The sequence below is a fragment of the Kogia breviceps genome, chromosome 11 (assembly GCF_026419965.1).
Source record: "Kogia breviceps isolate mKogBre1 chromosome 11, mKogBre1 haplotype 1, whole genome shotgun sequence".
Lineage (NCBI taxonomy): Eukaryota > Metazoa > Chordata > Mammalia > Artiodactyla > Physeteridae > Kogia > Kogia breviceps.
Window position 1 is genome coordinate 30,018,504 of NC_081320.1, and position 15,457 is coordinate 30,033,960.

The 15,457-nt window shown below is 42.2% G+C and overlaps 1 long non-coding RNA gene and 1 pseudogene across 4 annotated transcripts in view; both read right to left on the reverse strand.

Annotated features, from left to right (window-relative positions):
• LOC131765117 (uncharacterized) overlaps nt 1-15,457 on the reverse strand; it is a 112,643-nt gene that overhangs the window by 77,340 nt on the left and 19,846 nt on the right. For 2 of the 4 annotated variants that reach the window (XR_010835434.1, XR_010835435.1), the window contains exon 6: nt 13,440-13,580. This is a non-coding gene — a long non-coding RNA (uncharacterized lncRNA). Of the gene's footprint in view, nt 1-9,966; nt 11,046-13,439; nt 13,581-15,457 lie in introns of those variants that run through there. The other 2 variants (XR_010835436.1, XR_010835437.1) reach the window with 2 other exon arrangements.
• LOC131765107 (serine/threonine-protein kinase MARK2 pseudogene) lies at nt 2,358-3,803 on the reverse strand (annotated as a pseudogene).

Genomic DNA, 15,457 nt, shown 5'->3' on the forward strand with positions numbered 1-15,457 from the left:
TGCCACGGAGCCCTCCGTAGTCTAGAGAAGCCTATGGCTCCCTTCTCAAACAAGGGTTTTAAATCTATAAAATAAAATATACTTGATTACAAAGGAAGCCAATTAATTATATTGAAATACAGTTACTGAAGGAGTTTTAAATGTGATGTAGTAGTAAATTTGCTTCTCTATTAACACACTAAATAATAGGATCTACTAGTACCATTGACTTTGAAATGGTGATGAATGTAATTGCTGTTTTGGATGCCTACCACAATTTTCATGTCATGTGAAAACAGCTATGATTTCTATTGGTAACAAAATCACAGGTATTGCTGCTACTCCTACTATATGTTGTGGCCTGCATTTTTACAACTGAAGGCAATACTCAATTGCCGTTAGAGCTTAGTGACAATGAAGATGTAATCCTTTTCCCATCCAAGTCCATGGTTCCCTTGGAGAACCATGGGGCTCAGGTTAGGAACCCCTACTCTGCAGCATCCTGGTGGCAGCTCGAACATCTTGAGTGACAGAGCACTCAATATCTCCAAGGTGTCCAGTTCCTAGTTCAGTCTCCTTTAATCATTATGAACTTTAGGGTGAGATAAATCTAGAAGCAGTCCCAGCTTTGCTGGCATGTTAGTCATGTGACCATAGCTATTTAACCCTGTGGACATCGGTGTCTTCATTGTAAGAATGGGAACAAGATGACAATTACATTAGAAAATATGCAGATGTCTCAGAGCACAAAGAGCACATAGGTGATTTTAGCAATATTTTCTTCCCTTTGGTTTCAGTGAGTTGAAACCCACCTTTTTGAAGTTTCCACCTAATTTTGCCCTAGCTCTCCTCTATGAAGCCACACAAGTCATGGCTCCTCACATACTTGAAGACGGCTCTATCCCGCCCCTCTATTGGCTGTCTCCATGTGGTGATTCTGTTGCTTCTCTGAGTAAAAGCAACTCTGAGCATATGGCTGGGAGTTATCTGTGCTGCTGCCCATTCCCAGAGAGACGTGTGAGGGCCCTGAAACAGTCATCATGTTAGGATCGATTTTTCCTTTGGAAGGCACTTCCTGTAGGATCTGTCCTACCTGTCTTTACTAAGCTCCTGTACTTTTTTGTTTAGGTGGTTCACGGGCACGTGGTCAGAGTGCTCTGTGTCTTGCAGTGAAGGATTCCGCCGTCGGCAAGTGACCTGTAAGCACACGAGAGCCAATGGGACTGTGCAGGTGATGCCTCTGAGAGCATGTGCCCCCAGAGAGAGGCCTCTGGGAAGAAGACCCTGCCCAGTCACCCGTGTGTTCAAGGGCTTATTGAACCAGGGAACCAGGGAACGCTGACCAATCCAGTGTTTTGAAAGTATGATCATCTAGTATAACCATCCAGTCCCTGTGGTCAAACCCATGCATCAAAACAATGAAATTTAAAAAGAGACTTCCCTGGCAGTCCAGTGGTGAAGACTTCGCCTTCCAGTGCAGGGGGTGCGGGTTGGATCCCTTGTCGGGGACCAAGATCCCACATGCCTCGCGGCCAAAAATACCAAAACATAAAACAGAAGGAATATTGTAACAAGACTTTTTAAATGGTGCACATCAAAAAAATAAAATACACCCATGCATCAGGGCCCCTCCGCACGGGGGAAGAGGAGAGCCCAACTGCTGCGTGACAGTCATGAAACTCAGCTGCACAGGGACCTTACCACACCGCGCACAGGCTGGTTCACGGGACCTTCTTATCCTCTTAGGGGCCTCTCTGTTGTCATTAACACAGGCTGCAGGGACCAAAAGTTCCCCTCGGCCCTTCTGAAAATGTTCGGTAATGTTAGTGCAGGAAGGTATTTCACACTTTCTGCATTTCTGCCCTGCAGGGCAGCAGTTGTTGCTGTTGGGAGTCATTGTGCTAATTCTCTTAGGTCATTTTTCCCTTTAGTTGTTCTGATTAACTCCAAGCACTACATGGTTACACACTTGTCTAACTGGAAAATGCACAGCCCCAATTCTGTGCAGGGAAGACGCAAAGCAGAGTGTGATACATCCTTCTGGAGCATCAAGTTTATTAACTAGAATTGGAAGAACCAAGGAGTTCTTGGAACAAGAACTATCCGCCCCCTCCCCCACCAACATGGAAGACAGAAGACTGGGGGAGGGGAGACGTGCCACAGGAATGACACTCCAGTCTCTGAAGTTTCACCCAGGTGAGGGTTGAGGGGCGGACCTGCAGCCACCGTGGCCTCTCAGTCGCCCTGGCTGCTCTGGACCATCCTCTGAGCTGGCCAGGGTCTTGGATACGATGCTTCTGAAAGCCGTGCAGAGAACACAGTCACCTTCCACTGGACCGGGTCCCAGGGAGCGCGGCGGCCTGACCTTCCTGCCTCGGTCACCCATGGGGTTCAGATGGGCTCACTTTATTACGACGCCTCTTGCTGGGCAGCTGGCAACAACCACCAAGATGCCTTTTTAAAAAGTTCCAGACTGTCCCAGCCACCCCTTGCTTTTTCTGGCTGTGGCCAAAGGGAATGGATGAGGACATACTCTCAGGCTGTGCAGCGTGGGAGGACCTTCCAGTGTTGGACACACGCAGGGGGCAGCTGGTTCCCGCTGGGGCTCCAGTCCTGCTGCTGGTGCAGGGGTATGCTCCAGGGCCACACTGGTGGGCTGGGCTGGGGGTGGCAGTCCTTGAGTCCAGGCTGGGTGGGGGACAGGCAGGCTCACTGGTCTTCTGCCCTGCCTGCTGGTCTTCCTGCTCTTGCATATTTTCTCCCTGGTGGAGCCGCCTGGTTTCCAGGGTGGACAACTCAGGGCTTGGAAAAGGCTCGAGTTCATTGCCACTGAGGTCCCCGGAGGAGAAGGGCCCTGCAGCTATGATGGAGGACCCCACCATTGGTTTCTTGGAGCTCACACTGCCTTCTCCTCCGTCCTGGATCTCGTCCCACATCGAGTCCAGAATCCTCCTCACTGTCACCTCCAGGTCCTCTTCACAGGGTGGCTGGAGTGGCTTCTTCTGGCCCATATTCACCCATGGGTGCTTCATGAGGTCAGGTAAGGTGCCTCTGTCACTGGGCTTGAGGGAGATCATTTTTTGTAATAAACTCCTTATCTCCACAGACAGGTAATTTGGAATGGGATATTGCCCTTTTAAGATTTGCTTCCGCAGCTCCTGCACGTCTTTTCCCACAAAGGGACTGGACCCAGTTACCATGTTGTAGAACACTACTCCCAGGCTCCACACGTCCGCCGCAGGGCCGCTGTACCTCTGCCCCAGCAAGAGTTCCGGGGCAGCATACGCGACTGTGCCGCAGAACGTGTCCAGTTTCCTGCTGTCATCACACTTGTTGCTGAAGCCAAAGTCTGTGAGTTTTATATTCATGTTGGCATCAAAGAGGAGGTTCGGTGGCTTCAGGTCCCGGTGCACGATGCCCCTCTGGTGGCAGTGTTGCAGAGCAGAGACCAGCTGCTGGAACGGGCCTCGGGCCTGTGCCTCTGTCATACGGCCATGTATGTTCAAGTAGGTGTACATGTCCCCACCACTGAGGTACTCCATTATTAAGAACATTGTCTCCTCCGTGTCAATCACCCCCAGCAGTTTTACAATATTGGGGTGATTCAGAGCCTTCATACTGTGCACTTCCCGGAAAAGTCGCTGCTGGAAAGTTGAGAAGCTCCGACGCCTCTTTTTAATGACCTTTACAGCCACCTGTCTCCCGGTCAGAATGTGCTGGGCCAGCTTCACTTTAGCAAAGCTGCCTTCGCCAATGGTGTGGAGGATCTCATAATCATCAATATGAGCCTCCTTGTCAGCACAGTTGGCTGTGAGGCCCTGCATACTTGTGACCTAACTACACTGACTGACAGCACTAACTAGCAATGCTAACTATCCTAACTAACAACGCTAACTATGCTAACTGTGCCAACAGCGCTAACTACTACTAACTACACTAACTATGCTAATAAAGTATTAACTATACCAACTATGCTAACTATACCAACAATACTGACTATGCGAACTGTACTAATCTAGCAATACTAACTAAAATTAAGATAAAAATGAGAAAAAGAAGAAAGGAAGAAAGCAAAGCAGAAGAAATGGAAAAGAAACACCAAAAAATTGAGAAGAAAAAATTTAAAACTCTTAAGAAATGATACAGAGAGAAAAATAAAGAAAAATGAGAAAAAGGCAAAGAAGAGAGAAAAATAAAAAGGAGTAAAGAGAAAAAAAAATCAACAAAATGGCAGAAACAAGGAAAAAACAAGGTAACTGTGGGTCCAAGGCCGTCAGGTCACCAAAAGCAGCTTCCTGGGCTCTAAGGACCAAAAACCTGGTCCCAGCTGGGCTCCTATAGGGCTTCTGTGAAGTTCATAACAGTGGTGCACTGTGAGGTCAGAGCAAGAAATGGACCCATCAAAGCTGGGGATAAGCCACAGTGGTTTTCTCACTTTTTGAGTTCAAGGCCCCTTTACACTTAGGAAAAAGGATCCCAAAGAAATTTTTCTTTACTTGTGTTATTAGATATTGGTATTCACTTTGTTATAAATTAAAATCTGTAGGATACTTCAGTGGCCTTTTTATTTCTAGTTTGAAAATGTGTAATAATTTTAAAGACCTCGTAATGTCTACACTTGAAATATTCAATTCCTTTTCCTTAAATTCTGGTCTCAAAATATGTTACAACTTAACTGACTTCACAATACTATACAAAATGTTCTGTTGCATAAGACCCGATAAGGTACGTTATGAAAGTCTATGAAGCTGAGAGAAGAATTGCCGGGAAGGTCATGAGCAGATTTCTCATCAGGAGCCTCGGAGGCCAGATGGCATGGCTCAATGTACTTGAAGTGTTGAAGGAAAGAAACCGTCAACAAAGAATCCTATATCTAGCAAAACTTTCCTTCGAAAATGAGGGAGAAATAAAGACGTTCTCAGTTAATCAAGAGTTGAGAGAGTTTTTAACCACCAGACCTGCCTGCCACAGGGAATTCTTCAGGTTGCAGTCAAGGACCCTGGACAGTAACTCAAAGCCTTATGAAGAAATAAAGACCTCTGGTAAAAGTAGATAGACGGGTAATGAGAAAAGCTAGTACTATCATAACTTTGGTTTGTAGCTCCACTTTTTGTTTTCTATTTGATTTAAGAGACTAATATATAATAAAACACACACACATACAAATCATCACCTTGTTTCTAATACTGTGTTTTTTAATTTGGGGGAAAAGTCTGATTGGTCTCTAAGATGAATGTATGTGTCTGACCTCAAGGATTGCATTTGGAAATCATAGTGTCTCTGTCTCCAGTACAAAGGTTAATAACCAAGGTCGGGTACCTTTGAATGCAGCAGCTCAATAACAAGCCACAAGATAGATGGATTTGAGGCAATAGGGACAAGAGCAGACTTCAAGAAAAGGAGCAGAGGAACACTAGTAATATGTGCACAGAAGTCTCAGAACCGGTATTCCAAATACCACCTTGAATGCTATTATAATAAAAAATACCTGGGAAAAACTGCTTAAGAAATGTGTAGTAGACCCTGTCTTAGTCTGCAGGGCACCATAAGAGAAAACCGTAGATTGGGTGCCTTAAACGGCAGAAATTTATGTTCTCCCAGTTCTAGAGGCTAGAAGTCCAAAATCAAGGTGCTGTCGGGGTTGGTTTGGGTCAGACTTCTCTTTCTGGGGTCAGACTTCTAACTACATCCTCACATGGCCTCTTCTCCATGCACACACACACAGAATTCTGGTGTCTCTTCCTCTTCTTATAAGGATACTATTCCTGTCAGATTAAGGCCCCACCCTTATGGCCTCATTTAACCTCTAACCTCCTTAGAGACCCTATCTCCAAATACAGTCACACTGGTGGTTAGAGCTTCAATATATAAATTTTGAGGGGATAGAAACGGGTCCATAACATTATGCCCTTTGGTCCCCCCAAAATTTACGTCCTTCTCATGTGCAAAATACACTCACCCCATCTCAATATCCCCAGAGGTCTTAACCCATTCCAACACCGAATCCAAGTCCAAAGCCTCATTAAATTTCACCTGATCAGGTATGGGTGAGAAATGACACATAAAATTAACCATCACAGAACCTATAAAGAAAACTGTAACACACTGTTGAAACACATAAGAGAAAAGTTGAACAGTCCATTCCTTTAAGTGAACTGAAACATGTAATTCCAATTCAGATTACAGTAGAATTCTTTTTTCGGAACTTAACAATAATTTTGACATTCATATGGGAGAATGAGTGAGGACAAGTAATTTTTAGAAAAGCGAATTACTAGAGGTATAGAAAGACTTTCCTTATCTGATGTCAAAGCATGCTGCAAAGCTGTTGTAGTAAAATAGTGCAGCATTAGTACAGGAATAGACGTGAGTCATGGAATATAATTAGAGTACAGAAACAAACCCATGTAAAATGAGTTTAAAGTTCAAAGGCAGCTCATCATAGAGGGAAGAATAGTTCAAAAAAAATAAATAGTATAAAACTACAGAAAGTTTTTTTTCCCAGACATTAAAGATCTAAATAAATGAAAAGACATCCTATATTTATGGATCAAAAGACTTAATATTATTCAGATGACAGCACTCCCCAAGCTGATCTACAGATTCAACACAATCCCTTTCAAAATCCCAGCTGCTTTGCAGAAATTGACAAGCTGATCCTAAAATTCATGTGGAAATATAAAGGACTCAGAATAGCCAGAACAATCTAGAAAAAGAACAAAGTTGGAGGGCTCAGACTTCTCAATTTCAAAACTTACTACAAAACTGTAATAATCATGAGAGTGTGGTACTAGCATAGCATAGACACATAGATTGATGAAAGAGAGTTGAAAGTTTGGAGATAAATCCATGTATCTGTGTCAACTGATTTTCTGCAAAGGTGACAAGACCATTCAATGGGGAAGGAATAATCTCCTCAACAAATGGTGCAGGACAACTGAATAGCCACATACAAAAGAATGAACTTGGATTCCTAGCCTACAACATATATAAAAAATTCAGTCAAAATTTATCAGAGACCTAAACTTAAGAGCTAAAACAATAAAGCTCCTGGAAGAAAATGTAGCCATAAATCTTCATGCTTTGGATTAGGAGATGGTTTCTTAGATATGACACCAAAACACAAGCTACAACAACAACAAAAATAAATTGGACCACATCAAAATTAAAAACTTTTTTTGCTACGAAGGACATGATCAAGAAAGTGGACAGCCCACAGAGTGGGAAAAAGTATTTTAAAATCATATATATGAAAGGGAACTTGTTTCTAAAATGTATAAAGAGGGCTTCCCTCGTGGCGCGGTGGTTGAGAATCCGCCTGCCGATGCAGGGGACACGGGTTCATGCCCTGATCCGGGAAGATCCCACATGCCGCAAAGCGGCTGGGTCCGTGAGCCATGGCTGCTGAGCCTGCGCGTCCGGAGCCTGTGCTCCGCAACGGGAGAGGCCACAACAGTGAGAGGCTCGCATACCACACACACACACACACAAATGTATAAAGAACACTCAAACTCAATAATAAAAACACAAATAAACTAATTAAAATATTGAAAAGGATCTGAATAGACGTTTCTCCAATAAAGACTTACAAATGGCCAATAAGAACAGGAAAAGATATTTAGCATCATTAGTCATTAGCGAAATGCTAATCACAAAGAGAGATAGTAGCAAGTGTTGATGAGGACATGGAGAAATTGGAACCTTAATACTTTGCAAACGGGAATGTAAAATGGTCTAGCCACTTTGGAAAACAGTCTGACAGTTCTTCAAAAGGTTCAATGTATGGGTTACCATATGACCCAGTAATTCTACTCCTAGGTATGTAACGAAGAGAAACGAAAACAGGTTCACACAAAAACTTGTATGTGAATGTTCATAGCAGCATTATTTATAAGAACCAAAAAGTGGGAATAACTCAAATCAAACCCATAATAAAACTTCAGAAATTGGAAATAACTGACCGATAGATAAATGTGGTATATTTGTACAATGGAATATCATCTGGCCATTAAAAAGAATAAAGTACTAATATGTATTACAAGGTGATGAACCTTAAAGACATTATGGTCAGGGAGGGAAGGCAGATACAAAAGACCACATATTGTATGATTCTCTTCATACGAAGTGTCTACAATAGGTAAATCTCTAGAGAAAAAAGTAGCTCAAGAGTTAGTTGTCTAGGCCTGAGGGGGAGAGGCCATGGGAGGAATTGGGAGTAGATGCTAAAGGGGACAGGGTTTCTTTTGGGGATGGTGATAATGTCTTAAAATTGATTGTGGTGATGGTTGCACAACTCTAAAAACCATTCAATTGTATACATTAAACAGTGACTTGTACAGTATGTGAATTATATCACAATAATGTTAGGAAAAAAAAAAGACTGTATGAGGGAAATTGGTCAACTAATGTAAGAAAAAAAAGTAAAATGAGAGCCCAAACTCACATACATCACGCTCATCAGAATAAATTCTGACTTGATTAAAGTGCTCAGTGGAAAAGTAATTAAACTGGACTGGACAGGAAAGACCTTTTCAAGCATAAAACAAATTACAAGAAAAATTAATAGGTGTTATGAGTACAGAAAAATTTAAGAACTGCATGTCAAAATATGTTTTTTCTGTAATTGAACTCACCTCAACACAGAGCCTTCATTTTTGCTCTGAGCAGGAAAACCCAAACCTGCCCATGGCTTATGGTTTTAAGCACAGTCATTTCTGAACCTAAGCCTGGTCAATTACAGACAGATTGGCCCTGTCCTTTCCCCTTCTGCCCACACGTGGTCTAAGTTTCTGCGGGAAAAGAGGAGGAAAGGAAACTTCTGGCTCTGAAGGAGGCCTGTCTGGTCCTTAGAGCTGGGCTTCCATCCTCCCTAACTTCCCTTGGGGACAGCTGACCCCCTGTAGCTAGTCCTTAGCAATGCCGCCACAGCACATGGTTTTGGAACCCCAGAATGAATGAGCTCACAACGTTGTTTATACTGCATTGTGCTTTTGTTCCAGTGTCCTGGACGTTGCCTGGGTCGAGCTGTGAGGATGCAGCAGCAGCATCATATAATTTGTCAACACCTCAACTGTTCTGAGTCCGGCTGTGATGACAGGAGGTACCGGCCCCGCCCTAGGGCAGCACACAACCTCTGCCACCTCAGTAGTGACTATGATCGCCTGAAAGTGGCATCATCTGTCCTCTGTACCACCTCTCATAATGGACAGTTACTACTAAATTATGATTTCTCATGGTGCCATCCTCAATAGTATGTATTATACCAAAATACACATTAACATGTACTATTTATCATTACAAATTATTTGGATGTTCAACATACAGAGACACCCCAAAGAGAAAGGAAAAAGTAGCATTGAGAATAGACAGGTATCTTTCCCTCTATATACAAAGCTGATGAAGCCTAATAATATTTCATTTAGGTTTACAGATTAAATCTGTAACCTAGTGTTTTCAATGAACTATTTTATTCCTTTGTTTAGAAACTGTTTGATTAGGACGTTGGCACAGAATAACGTCCAACGTTATTAGCAGAGAATAAAATTTACTTTAGCAGAGAATAAAATTAACATTTATCTCGTTAAGGGGCTTACACAAGAAAAAAAATGCTTCCCTCTTTTATAGAAGTCTGAGCTGACAGATTATTTAGGGATAGAAGAACTTTGTTCCCTGAGGTCACTCAGAGGTCACCCAGACCCCTTCGGTCTGGCGACTCCACCACCCCAGAGGAGCGTGCTCCAGCCAGAGAAAGTGAGGAGAAAGCCAAGAGGGAACACTAATGGGGAAATTTGGAGTTCTACCACTCTATTCTTGTGTAACCTTGGACTACCTAACCTCCTGATCTGCACAGTGGGGTGTCCATGTGAAATTCTGGTTTGGAGGTTTGTTTGGTTTTTTTTTTAATTGAAGTAGAGTTGATTTACAATGTTGTGTTATTTTCTGCTGTACAACGAAGTGATTCAGTTATACACATACACATTCTTTTTAAAAAATATTCTTTTCCATTATGGCTTACCATAGAGTATTGAATATAGTTCTCTGTGCTATCCAGTAGGACCTTACTGTCTATCCATTATATATACAAACGTACATCGGCTCACCCCAGCCTTCTACTCCATACCTCCCCCAGCCTCCTCCCCCTTGGCAACCACCAGTCTATTCTCTTATGTCTGTAATTCTGTTTCTGTTTCATAGACAGGTTCATCTGTGTCATATTTTAGATTTCACACATAAGTGATATCGTATGGTATTTGTCTTTCTCTTTCTGACTTAACTTCACTTAGTATGATAATCTCTAGTTTCATCCATGTTGCTGCAAATGGCATTATTTCATTCTTTCATATGGCTGTGTAGTTTTCCATTGTATATAGGTACCACATCTTCTTTATCCATTCATCTGTTAGTGGACATTTAGGTTGTTACATGTCTTGGCTATTGTGAATAGTGATGCCCTGAACATAGGGGTGCATGTATCTTTTTGAATTATAGTTTTCTCCGGATATATGCCTGGGAGTGGGATTGCTGGATCATATGGTAATTCTAATTTTAGTTTTCTGAGGAACCTCCATACTGTCTTCCACAATGGCTGCACCACCTCACATTCCCACGAACAGTGTAAGAGGGTTCCCTTTTCTCTGCACCCTCTCCAGCATTTGTTATTTGTAGACGTTTTAATGATGGCCATCCTGACTGGTGTGAGGTGGAACCTCGTTATAGTTTTTATTTGCATTTCTCTAATAATTAGCAATGTTGAGCATCTTTTCATGTGCCTATTGGCTATCTGTATTTCTTCTTCTGACATATGTCTATTTAGGTCTTCTGCCCATTTTTGGATAGGGTTGTCTTGTTTTTTGTTGTTGTTGTTGAGTTGTATGAGCTGGTTGTATATCTTGGAGATCAAGCCTTTGTCGGTCACATCATCTGCAAGTATTTTCTCCCAGTCTGTAGGTTATCTTGTTTGCGGGAAGTTTTGATTAATTGGTTTAGTGTGAAGCACTTAAGCAGCCTGGGTCATAGAAGATGCTCACTCTACGGCTCTTCCTTCCTCCTCCACATCCTGAGTATTGCTGGAGAAAATGAGATGACCTTGACAATTGGCTCTGTTTCTACTTTGAGCCTTCAGTACGGTTTGACAATGTAGGGTCAGCTGCATTTCCTATTCCCAAAACAATTCCAGCCAGAACCATTCTCCTCGAATGGAAAATGTTTGCAACAGCTGCCCTTATTCTCAACAGAAAACCCAGTTTCCAATTTTGTTCGGAAGATGGGAGACCACACACAGATTGATATGTATCATCCCAGATGTTTTACTTTGCACGCTCAAAGATATATTTATATTACAAACACCTACGTGGTTTGAGCTTTCTTTACAACATACTGGCTATATTTTTCTGAAACTTGTTTTTTCTACTTATCAATACATTATAGACCTTTTTCCCATCCGAGTACATGAGTCACTTTATTCTTTTGAATTGCTGTACTTGAATTACCTCACTCCATTGCTAATGGACATTTGATTGTTCCAGTTGTTTCCCTATTACAAACAAATGCTGCGGTGAACATCCCGGAACATCTTTATGCACAAAGGGTAATATTCTTATGGGATAAATTTTAGATATGGACTTGAATTGACAGTAATGCTCATTTGGATACTACTAAATTACCATCAAAATGTCTATACCAACAATATATGAGAGTCCCCCTTTTAATCAACTTTATATAGGTTTTCAATATTTAAAAAATTTTGCCAATCTGATGGATGAAAAAATATATCTTATTGTAATTTGTGCTTTTCTGGTTACTTTTGGCTCTTTGTATTTTTTTCTCCAACCCATCCACTTTTTTCCATCTTTACCACCATCACCCTTGGCCAAGCCATCCAACTGGTCTCCCTTCATCCGTCTCCCTTCATCCATCCATGCTCCTTTCCAACCCAGTCTCCCTACTGCAGCCAGAGTAATCTTTTCCAAAATGCAAATCTGATCATACCACCACCACACCCCGTCTCCCTGCTCGATTAACATCACTTTAGAGGCTTCACTTGCTCTTAGAGAAAAGGTTGACTAAAATCCACAATGTGCCCTATAAAATATTGCAAGGTCAAGTCCTACTTCCCTGCACAGCCTCATTCGAGACCTCACTCTGTCTCACTCTTTGTGTTCCAGCCACTGTCCTTCTTTCAGTCCCTTGGATATGCCATGAACTTTCCAACCAACACAAGAAGCAAGAAATAGAGAGGATAAAAGGCACGGAAGGATCTATCAGGAGGATATCTGATTAAGTGGGATTTTAGAGAAAGAGATATGGAAATGAAGTGAAAGGGCAGACATAAAAGAAGTAATAGAAGAAAAATTCCTAGACCCTGAAGGGGGAAAAGAGTCAAGTTGCCTTTCATTTTCTCTATGGTTTCTGCTTCCTCCAGGGTTGGCTGTTCAGCTTTTAGTACTAGTGTCCTAGTACTTTTCTTTCATGCTGTTAGTTTTCCCCAAATATCTGGTGGTTTATGGAAGAAGGACTAGGTTAGTTGAGAGAGCTTCTGTGGGTTTCTTTTGCAGTTTTCTGGCCTCATTTTCCCCCACAGACCTCTTCTGCTGACTGGGCATGCTTCCTGTGGGCTCGCTGAAGGTAGGTGAGGTACTAGATCTCACTTTACAATGCAGTGGGCTGGCTGGAGACCCCCAGTTGCCATAGTAGGGCCTCAGTAAATATTAGAGGGTGTGTTACAAGGAGTAACATTATTAGTGGCCACTGGTAGAGAATCAGTGGTGAGCAGGCCATCTGCTAGCCTCTATTATTGGCCCTGGGAAGGGTTTGGGAGGTGTGGCTTCCACTGAAAAGAGTTATAAAGGGAGTGAGAATTATCAGGGTAAACTAGCCCACATTATGGCAAGAAGACAACACAGGGATCTGAGGACGTGCTGGAGGACCTAGAGAGTTTGTTCCCCAAAGAGGTAATTCCTAACCTCTGCCATGAGTCAGAATTCCCTGGGAAGTGTCTTGAAAGATTCTTGGGCCTCAAGTGGCCCTTAATGAATAAGAATCTTTCAGAGGGAGTGGAACCTGGCAATCTATATCTCTTTTGTTCGTTTGTTTATGTTTTCTTTTGTTTTTAATTCTTTCATAATCTACATTTTGTTAAAGCTGCCCACATACCTCTGATAGTAAGCCAGACTTGAAATCTACTGCCCTACAGAATCAGTAGTTCTATCTGGCTGATGATGAAAAGGGTTATTTGAGGTAGGAACAGAGCTGGACTGAATAGGCATGAGAAATTGAGAAAGACTAGTAGAAACAGGGTTACCTTATGATTTCTGCTGCCATGTCTACTTTCATGTTTTACACAGAAAAACACGAGTTCCAATTGTGTGCACAGTGTTGGTGCCCAGACTGTGTCCCCCTAGCTCCGGCCTCCCCATCCCCATCCCTGCCCGGAAGGAGGGGACACTCTCTGCTGGACTGACCTTGCACTCTTTCGCTGCATCCTCAATGACCAGCCTCCTGAGTTTCAGCATCTGCCTTGGTCTCTAGCTCCTTGTGCCTCTCTCATCTTTCATGTTTAGGAAGCTACATAGTTTCTTCTGACTTCCCACCGGCCCTGTCTTCTAACAAAGCAGAAAAAGAGGCTGTATTAGTTAAGGTCCTTTGGGCTGGAAACAACAAAAGTCAACTTGGAATTAGTTATACAAAGAGGGTGGGAAATATCTTATTAAGATAGGACCACCATTCTCACATAGAACAATTTGGCATCTTATCAAACGTTTTCTTTGAGTATTCTTGGACTATTTCTTCAACTGTTCTCAGTAGAAAAGCTGATCTCTGCATAGGGGATGGCTGAAGAGTACTCAGTCTCTGCCCTCTTGTCCAAAGCAACTCAACTTCTCGCCCCCCTGAGGTTCATACCCACTGGAGAAAACAAAAACCCTGCAGTTAAGCGGACACCCTCATCCCTTTTCCTCTTACAAGTCTTATCAACAGCTTGATGGGACAGTATTAAGTAAACCCTTTAATAGAGTCTCCCCCTAACTGGCTAATCAAACTATTGCTTCCAACTATGTGTAATAGTCTCTTAGAGAAGTTCAGGTGATCAGAATTTTCTCCATCTAATTACATTTCCAGTGATGTTTCAACACTCCTTACGGATTATGTGCACTGATAGGGAGCCTTTTATAGGAACACAAAAATGTCTCGATCCAAAGGGATAATGCCGTGACACCTCAGGAAGGACTGTAACCAAGAAATGAGGAGGAGTTATTTCTCCTCTCAGCTCTGCAGCTCTGTGTGTGTCTGCTTCACTCTTTGTTCTTTCTGAATGTTATTTTACTGTACTTCTCTGGCCCATGTGGCAGAGTATGGCCACCACTACTCCAGCCTTCAGGTTTATATGTCTTGTTCCAGCAACTTCCAGATTCCTGGGAGAAAGACAGTGATTGAACTAGCTCAGGTTAGGGTCCTCTTCCAGTCATCTTAGGGGACGGTGAGACATTCTCATGTGGTACAAATACATCAGTTCCAGGAGCCCTGCCTTAGGGAACAAGAGCAGATACCCCAAAGTGGGTGCACTAAGGTGGCTCACCATCCAGGGTAAATGTCTTTTCAAAAATCAGAGGGGATTCAACAGGCACATGAAAAGATGCTGAACATCACTAATCATCAGGGAAATGCAGATCAAAACCAGAATGAAGTATCACCTCACACCTGTCAGAATATCTGTTGTCAAAAAGACAACAAGTAATAAATGTTGCTGAGGATGGGAAAAGCCAACACTTGTACACTGTGAGTGGGAATGTCAATTAGTGCAGCCGCTATGGAAAACAGTATGGAGACTCCTTAACAATCTAACAAGAGAACTACCAGATGATATAGCAATTCCACTCCTGGGTATAAATCTGAAGAAAATGAAAACATAAATTCAAAAAGATATAGGGACCCCAATTTTCAGAGCAGTATTATTTATAATAGCCAAGATATGGAAACAACCTAAGTAACCATCAACAGATGAATGGATAAAGGAGATGTGGTACATATACAGTGAAATATTACTCAGCTATAAAAAATGAGATTTTGCCATTTGCAGCAACATGGATAGACCTGGAGTGTATATATGCTTAGGGAAGCAAGTCAGACAGAGAAAGACAAATATCATATGCTGTCACTTATATGTGGAATCTCAAAAATAAAACAAATGACTCTAACAGAAACAGACTCATAGATTCAGAGACAAACTAGTGGTTACCAGTGGGGGGAAAGTCATGGAGGAGGGGCAAGACAGGGCTAAGAGACTGAGAGGTGTCAACCAGTAGGTATAAAATAAGTAAGGTACAAGGATGTAATGCACAGCACAGGGAATATAGCCAGTATTTTATAATAACTTTAAATGGAGTATAAAGTATAAAAATATTGAATCACTACATTGTACACCTGAAGCTAATATAATATTGTAAATCAATGATACTTCAATTAAAAAAATTAAGTAGCTACT